The sequence below is a fragment of the Lucilia cuprina genome, chromosome 5, assembly GCF_022045245.1.
Source record: "Lucilia cuprina isolate Lc7/37 chromosome 5, ASM2204524v1, whole genome shotgun sequence".
In the NCBI taxonomy this organism is placed as follows: Eukaryota; Metazoa; Arthropoda; class Insecta; order Diptera; family Calliphoridae; genus Lucilia; species Lucilia cuprina.
Genome location: NC_060953.1, coordinates 28,195,663 through 28,203,384, shown reverse-complemented (window position 1 = coordinate 28,203,384; position 7,722 = coordinate 28,195,663).

Genomic DNA, 7,722 nt, shown 5'->3' with positions numbered 1-7,722 from the left:
TCTTCGTCAACTGACAGTTCCACTCCGTCAAAGAAACTCTTAACCAACCGAGAGGTTGATTTAGTGGTACTTTGGCTGAGTGAAACATCAGTCTCGTCGCATGACATCTCTGCAGAAGATTGTTCAGGATCGGGATCATCCCTTTCCAACAGTCCCTTGTCGTCGCCTCGGTAGACACGGAGGAAGATCGACTCGAAGCCGTAGTAGACCTTCCCCTGTTTCTCACGAAGTGGCGCCAGTGACTCCTGGTTCAGAATCACCACAATCCTTCTGGAGCTGCCTACTGGTTGAGAGACCCTGACGACCTTCCAGTCTTGTGTTGGAAGGTCCGGATTCCCAACCCGTAGGAGTTCCATTATCTCCGCCTTATTGTGAGGTTCCGCGGGGATTATGGCGGTGTTGAAAGTATGCCTGATCGAATTTTCAAATTGATTTAGAAAATGGCGGGCTTACACATTTTTAAAATCTCATATTTCTTTGAATTTTTGCATTTTAAGTTAATTGTATTTATAGTTATGAAACTCTAAATAATTTTGTTAATTTTTTTTAAATACTTTAATAAAAAATAACTAAATTGTTTTATTATTTTTAATAATTACACTTGTTATTCCGTATATTGCTAAATTATAACAAAATAAGTTGTATTTATAGTTATGGGACGCAGTGTGCTAATCGATAAATCAATCATTTTAATGTTTTTTTAGTAAAAATTTTATTATTATTTTTGCATCAGCTGTTTATAGTTTTGCATTTCTTGCTCAAGTATAAACCAACTCCATTAGGTGCTTAAGCTACTTTAGAGGATTAATTATATTTTATTATTTTAATTCCTAATCCTTTAACTAATGATTGGTCCTAAGAGAGTTGGAGAGGCATATTATTTAGGTTCTTTTTCGAAATAGGTATTAAAATTGAAAGTGATTCTGAGCCGATTGGTATACTTTAAGGTAAGTGTTACAAACATCAGCACAAACTCAACACACATACCACAAACACTTTTATCCCTCCTATGAACACTTTTATGGTACAATATGAATCAATACAACTTCAGAACTTTATAAGTTTGCTTTGTTATGACATATATACTAAAAAGATGATGAATATCTTATTCAGCAATTCATAATATTTCGCAAAATGTCCACTTCCATCTTAATATAAGTATATTTAAAAGATTTCCATACATTTCGGTTGCCATTCACAACTTATTTTTCCTACCAAGGTTCCGACAAAAAGCTACCAAAATTTTCCAAAAAATTACCACAGTTTTTTAAGGTTTTTAGAGAATTGCATCTGTTAAAAGTTTCATTATTTTTAAAACTAATTATAAATCAATGGTTTATTTTTATGCAATTAGACTAAATTCCGCCTACTTATAGTTATATATAGTTATCAAATTTCTGTCTTCCGCAGAAAATTCTCTCAAAATTATAGCCAACAAAACAATTAATAGTATTATATGTACTACTAATACCTCCTGTCTGCCGGGACTATAAACTGCCCAGCAGTTCGACAAAGAGCCAATGCATACGAAAAAGACAGTAATTTCCACTAATAGTTAACCACCTGGATGATCGTAATCCGTATGTTTTGGGTCATTCGTCACGAATGTACCCTTTGTAATCGAGAACGAAGACAGTCGTCACTTTAGTGTCTTCTTTGTAAGCGGGAGCGGAGGCAGTCTCTTTACTGTCCTCAAGTAACATCTGTTAAAAGTTTCATTATTTTTAAAACTAATTATAAATCAATGGTTTACTTTTATGCAATTAGACTAAATTCCGCCTACTTATAGTTATATATAGTTATCAAATTTCTGTCTTCCGAAGAAAATTCTCTCAAAATTATAGCCAACAAAACAATTAATAGTATTATATGTGCTACTAATACCTCCTGTCTGCCGGGACTATAAACTTCCCAGCAGTTCGACAAAGAGCCAATGCATACGAAAAAGACAGACTCTTAAAAGTAGTTGTTTTTTTGTTGTACTTCCGAAAGTAGTTATTTTACTCATCTTTTGGAGAAATAATTATTACTTTCTACTAATATACCACCATCAGGTTGACTTAAATTTATATCTTTCGGGTCAATCGTCACATTATTGCCCCATAGTATTCTAGAGATTAGACACTTGAAATTTTTAAATTTTAGTGCCATTAATATCTTACAACCCTGGCTGACTGTTTTTGGTCTTTCGTCACAAATAAACTCTTTGTAAACGAGATTGAAGACAGTCGTCACTTTCAAAGTAAATTAATAAAGTAGCATCACTTGAACAGCTGACTATTTTTTAAACTATAGTTTCCATATAAAAATAAAATTAGTTGTCAAAGTTTGTTTTGAAAATTGTTAACATTGTTTATGTCGCCATTTTTAAAATGTGTTTTGCTATTTGTTAAAATATGTGAAAAGTTGAAAAAATGAATTAAGTGGTTTTTAAGTAGTTTAAAAGTGTTATAAATTGTATAATATATAATAATATAATTAAATCCTTAATATTTTCAATTTAAAAGTAATATTTTATATTTATGTTTTGTTCACTTTGTTGTTAAAGGAAATTTTCTTAAATTTTATTTTGACACAATTTTAGATTATTCCAAAAACAAAATACATGTGTTTGTTGTAGATGTTGTTGTACAACAAGAGATGTCGCTACATTATTAAATTACTTTGGTCACTTTAGTGTCCCCTTTGTAAGCGAGAGCGGAGGCAATCGTCTCTTTACTGTCTCTTTGAAGGGTGTAGAGTGACGATTGATTTCCTCGTAGGACAAGCCCATCTTAAAATGGTCGGTCACCTGGGTAGTCAGGTGGCTAGGGGCCACCACAAGTGGTAGGTTAAGTGGTCAGTTCGGGACTGTCCCGTCGAACTGCTGGGTGGTGATGATAAAATAAAACGTTTAGGTGGCTATAATGTACTTTGCATTAAAAATAATTTAGCCCCATTTGTATATTTATGTGCCACACGTAATAAAAAAATACATATTTCATAATATTTTATCGAAATTTTTAATTTTCTTCCTAGTAAACAATTTTTTTGAGACATGTCTGATGACAGAAATTTTCTGAAATAATTCTTATACTTTATCAAAATTTTTAAAGAATAATAAATACATTTCTGATATTTCTGTTGAGTCATTCAGTACTTTCGTAAGAAAACATTGCGACAACTCGGCACTATCTGAAGGAAATTTTGTTTCTTTTTTTTTTTAATTTCTAGGTAATACCCGGTGTGCTCCGCTACCCCAATCGAATTTAAATACATAATAATCCAAAAAATATTTTAATTAGTTACTAAATTATAACATTTTTCTTAGACCCGGTTTTTGAGTTGGCAATCAAATGGCAATTAATAATTAGATTAGTTAATCTCAAAATAAATTTAATCTAATGTTAATACCATTTGATGTTTTTGAGTACAAGATTAAACTTCGCAGTGTTGTCATACTAAACTACAGAAAATGTAACTGTTTGTTATCAAAACAATGTCAATGTAGTAGAATCATTCTTTTTATAACCAATGGATTACAGGGCTGAATGTTTCCATATCATTATGGTTTAACTCCAAAATATTGATATTTGGTTAAATATTATTCACGATTGTAAAACTAAACCCAAAACCTTTGACTTACAGCGTTATTGTAATGGGCAACATAAGCGTGAAAGTTATAAGTAGTAAAAACTTAAATATACTGTGGAGGATGACGTTTTGTTAAGGCATGTTTTTGAATTTGTATTCCGCTACAATGTCGGGGAAATAGAAAATATATATGTAAGAGTTAAGACACATTTTGGGCAAAAAAACGGCAAAAATCTAAAATTTTTTGAATTTTTAAATTAAAAAACGTATATTTTTGGATCTGTAAATGACATTGATCTGAATTTTTTTGTGTATTATTGGAAATTTTGTTGTTTAACTAACAAGAAAAAATTGAGTCCATTTGGTCCAAAATTACGCCCGGTATTCAAAAAAAGGCGGACCAAGGTATGGTAAATTTTGTATCACTAAATTTTTAAATGCCTATAACTCGGATATTATAAGAGATAAGTAGTATGTTTAAGCATGTTTTTTCAAGATCTCGTCGAGCACTTTCAGAAAATATTAAAATCTTTGTATTTGGTGAAAAACAAAAAATGGCACGAGTTAAAAAATTTTACATGTCGTAGGTACCCTAATTTGAGCCGCCACAGCTCCGTCCCTGGGGCATCTGCGGGGTTCATCTTCAAAACTTAAACTCGAATACTCCTTGGCTACGCTCACGCCAAATTTTATCCCGATCGAATCAGCCGTTTAGAAATGCCAGATTTATTTCCAAAAAATTTCCATTCTGCCCCACTGTGGCCTCTTAATTTCAATAAAATTCGTTTCGTAAAAACTACATTAATGGAAGGTTTCAAGGAATAGATGAGTGAATTACATTGATTGAATGAAGCATATTTTATTAAAAGTATTAATATTTTTCTTAAATTAGCCTCATTGGGTTAATGGTGACAGTTAAACACTTTTTTTGAAGTGATGAATTACAATAATGAATAAATTCTTTAATGCAGTAAATACATGTTAATGTATGTATGATATATATGTACATTGTAATAGTGACAACAACCACATAGGGCACAGACATATTGAAAAGTGGTTGATGGCTTTTGGTACAGTAGATTGGTATTATTGAAAACATTGTTTTCTCAAGATTTTGAATATGTAAAAAATATTATAACCTACCGAACAAAATTATGCAAAAATGTTATAGGTTAGGTAGGCAGGTCGTCCTCGCGATGTCATCACTGGGGACACACTTGGGTCCAGCATTTTGATCCCTTTGTGATACCTGAAACGAGAGGAAACGGTCGGCGTATTAGTACACTTCAACCTAATCACTCTGGTCTCCACCGAACCAGTTTATCGCACGAATATAGGAGTCTAACTTTCGGATATTAACCTCCGATAGATCCGCTAGGTCATGCAGAAAATTGCTACCTAGCAGACCCATTCTGTGATCAGCTAAGGCAGGACAATGACAGAGGAAGTGAGTTATACTCTCTTCTTCCTCTTCATCCTGGCAGCTCCTGCAGAAGTCGTTACTGGGTAAGTTCAGTCTTCTTGCATGGAGTCCGAAAAGCCAGTGGCCAGTTACCACTGCTGTTAAGTTCCGTAGATTAACTCTCGGAATGTAGAAAAGGGCTTAGGATCTTTGTGGGTCGTAAGATGACCACATGAACCTTGCCTGTCTACGGGTGGCTTCAGTCGACCATCTGCATTGCGCAAGCTCATATAGTTTTTCACGTATCGAGCGTTTGCAGGTTGAAAGCGGTATACCGACAAAAGGGTCGGTATGCTCTCTTGCAAGTGAGGAGCCTACCTTGGCAAGAGAGTCCGCGATGGTATTACCAGGAATATGCTGATGTCCTGGAATCCCATACAGTCCTATTGTGGAATGTTTCGCCATCTCGTTAAGGGATGCCCGGCATTCTAGGACTAAGTTTGACGTCGTGTAGACACCACTTAGAACCTTAAGGGCTGCCTGGCTGTCGGTATAAATTCGAATATTAGCACCTTATATTCGATGAAACCTGAGCCAGTTTGCAGCCCGTTTAATGGCTGATAGTTCAGCCTGAAGGACGCTATATTGGTCAGGAAGCTTGAATGATACTTCCGTTCCCGAATGTGCTATGTAAAAGCCACCACCAACACCATGGTTTGATTTTGAGCCATCAGTGAAAACCTTATATGATCCGTCATGGAGGATTGTTTCCATCACATTTGGATCGTGTCGGATATTCACCGAAAAGCTTCTATCAAAAGACGGTTTGGCGATGCAATAGTCAATATTGTCAGGAATCTCTCCTAGACAATTGAGAATGGTTGAGTGACCTGACTGAATCATGTGCCACATACCAATTGTATTGAGCCTAATAGCCGCGTTGAGGGCAACCTCTTGGGCCATTAGATCAATAGGTAACCATCCCATCATGACAAAGAGAGCCTTTGATGGGGTGGTGCGGAGAGCCCCCGTTATCAACAGAGCTGATGTACGAAGGATTCCATCAAAATGTTTGCGGTGTGAGTCCTTTTTTTATACAGACTTCCACCATACAAGTGCACCGTACGATAGTATGGGCTTGACTACCATGTCGAAGAGCCATTTGGTATTCTTGGGGTTTATGCCCCATGATTTGCCAATTGCTCTCTTACACGAGTATAAGGCCGCAGCCGCTTTTGATACTCTAGATTGAGTGTTCAAACGCCATGATAGTTTTGAATCTAGGATTACTCCCAGATATTTAGCACTTTCCGATAACTTCAATTCTATCCCATTCAGTCGTGGGAGAGTGAAGGAGGGTATCTTGTACTTCTAAGTGAAGAGAACAAGTTCCGTTTTCGATGGATTTACACCAAGGCCACTGACGTTGCTCCACGTACTGAGTGTCTTGAGTGCAATCTCCATCCTTTGCGATAAAGTATCCAGATATTTGCCAGATACTACTACAGACACAACGTCTGCATATGCAATTACCTTAAATCCCATAGATCTAAGATCCATAAGAAGTGGGTTCAACGCTAGGTTCCACAGGAGTGGAGATAGAACTCCACCTTGTGGGGTACCGCGATTTGCTACTTTTGTGACATTTGCTGCTCCCATTTCGGAGATAATGATTCGTTGAGTCAGTAATCTCTTGTTGAAAGCTGTTATTGGTTGGTTTATACCCAGGCCAGTTAAGGCCGTTATTATCGACCCAGGGTGAACATTGTTGAAAGCCCCCTCGATGTCCAAGAAGGCAACAAGTGTATATTCCCCTTGCGCTATTGTCTTTTCAATGTGACAAACTAGCGAGTGTAATACAGTCTCAACAGATTTTCCCTTCATGTAGGCATGTTGAGATGCTGATAGATGGTCAGGTTTGATATGTATTCTGAGATGCAGATCAATTATCCTTTCCAAAGTTTTGAGAAGAAAGGAGGATAGACTAATTGGTCTAAAATCCTTTGTCTTTGTGTGAGAGGTCTTTCCTCCTTTCGGAATGAAGACCACTGTGCACTTGGTCCAGGATTCGGGTATATAAGACCATTTTAAACAGGCATCATATATCCGCGTTAGCCAAAGCATAAGATGGACAGCATTGTGTTGCAAATCCGCAGGTATTATACCGTCAGGACCCGGTGATTTGTAGGGGTCGAAGCTGTTTAACGTCCAGTTGATCTTATCTTCATTTATGGATATTCCTGTATCAGCCGGGAGATCTGTAAACTGCATGACAATCCCGTTTTCCGGAGATTGACAGCCTGGAAAGTGAGTGGCCATTAAAATATCTAAGGTTTCTTGGCTGCTGGTCGTCCAACTGCCACAAGGTTTCTGAATGAAACTTGGGACAGGAGGAGTAGATGATAAGATTTTGCGCAGACGACTGGTCTCAGAAGAACCTTCCACGCCGCTACAGAAGGTTTTCCAAGATTTGCGCTTTGCATTTCTTACCAGGTTCTTGAAACGATTTACCGAGGTCTTGTAAGAAATCCAGTTTCCTGTTTTCTTTGGCTCGTTAAACAGTCTGCGCGTCTCTTTTCGAGATTTCGCAATATCCGCAGACCACCATGGGGGCCTGCATCTGCCTTTGTGCATACTCCGTTTGCAAGACAGTGAAGTCGCGTGTTTGAAAGCTTGATTTATGGTTTCAACCGCGTTTTCTATGTCCGATCGGTTTTCGATGATCGGTACATCCTGGAGTGAACGTG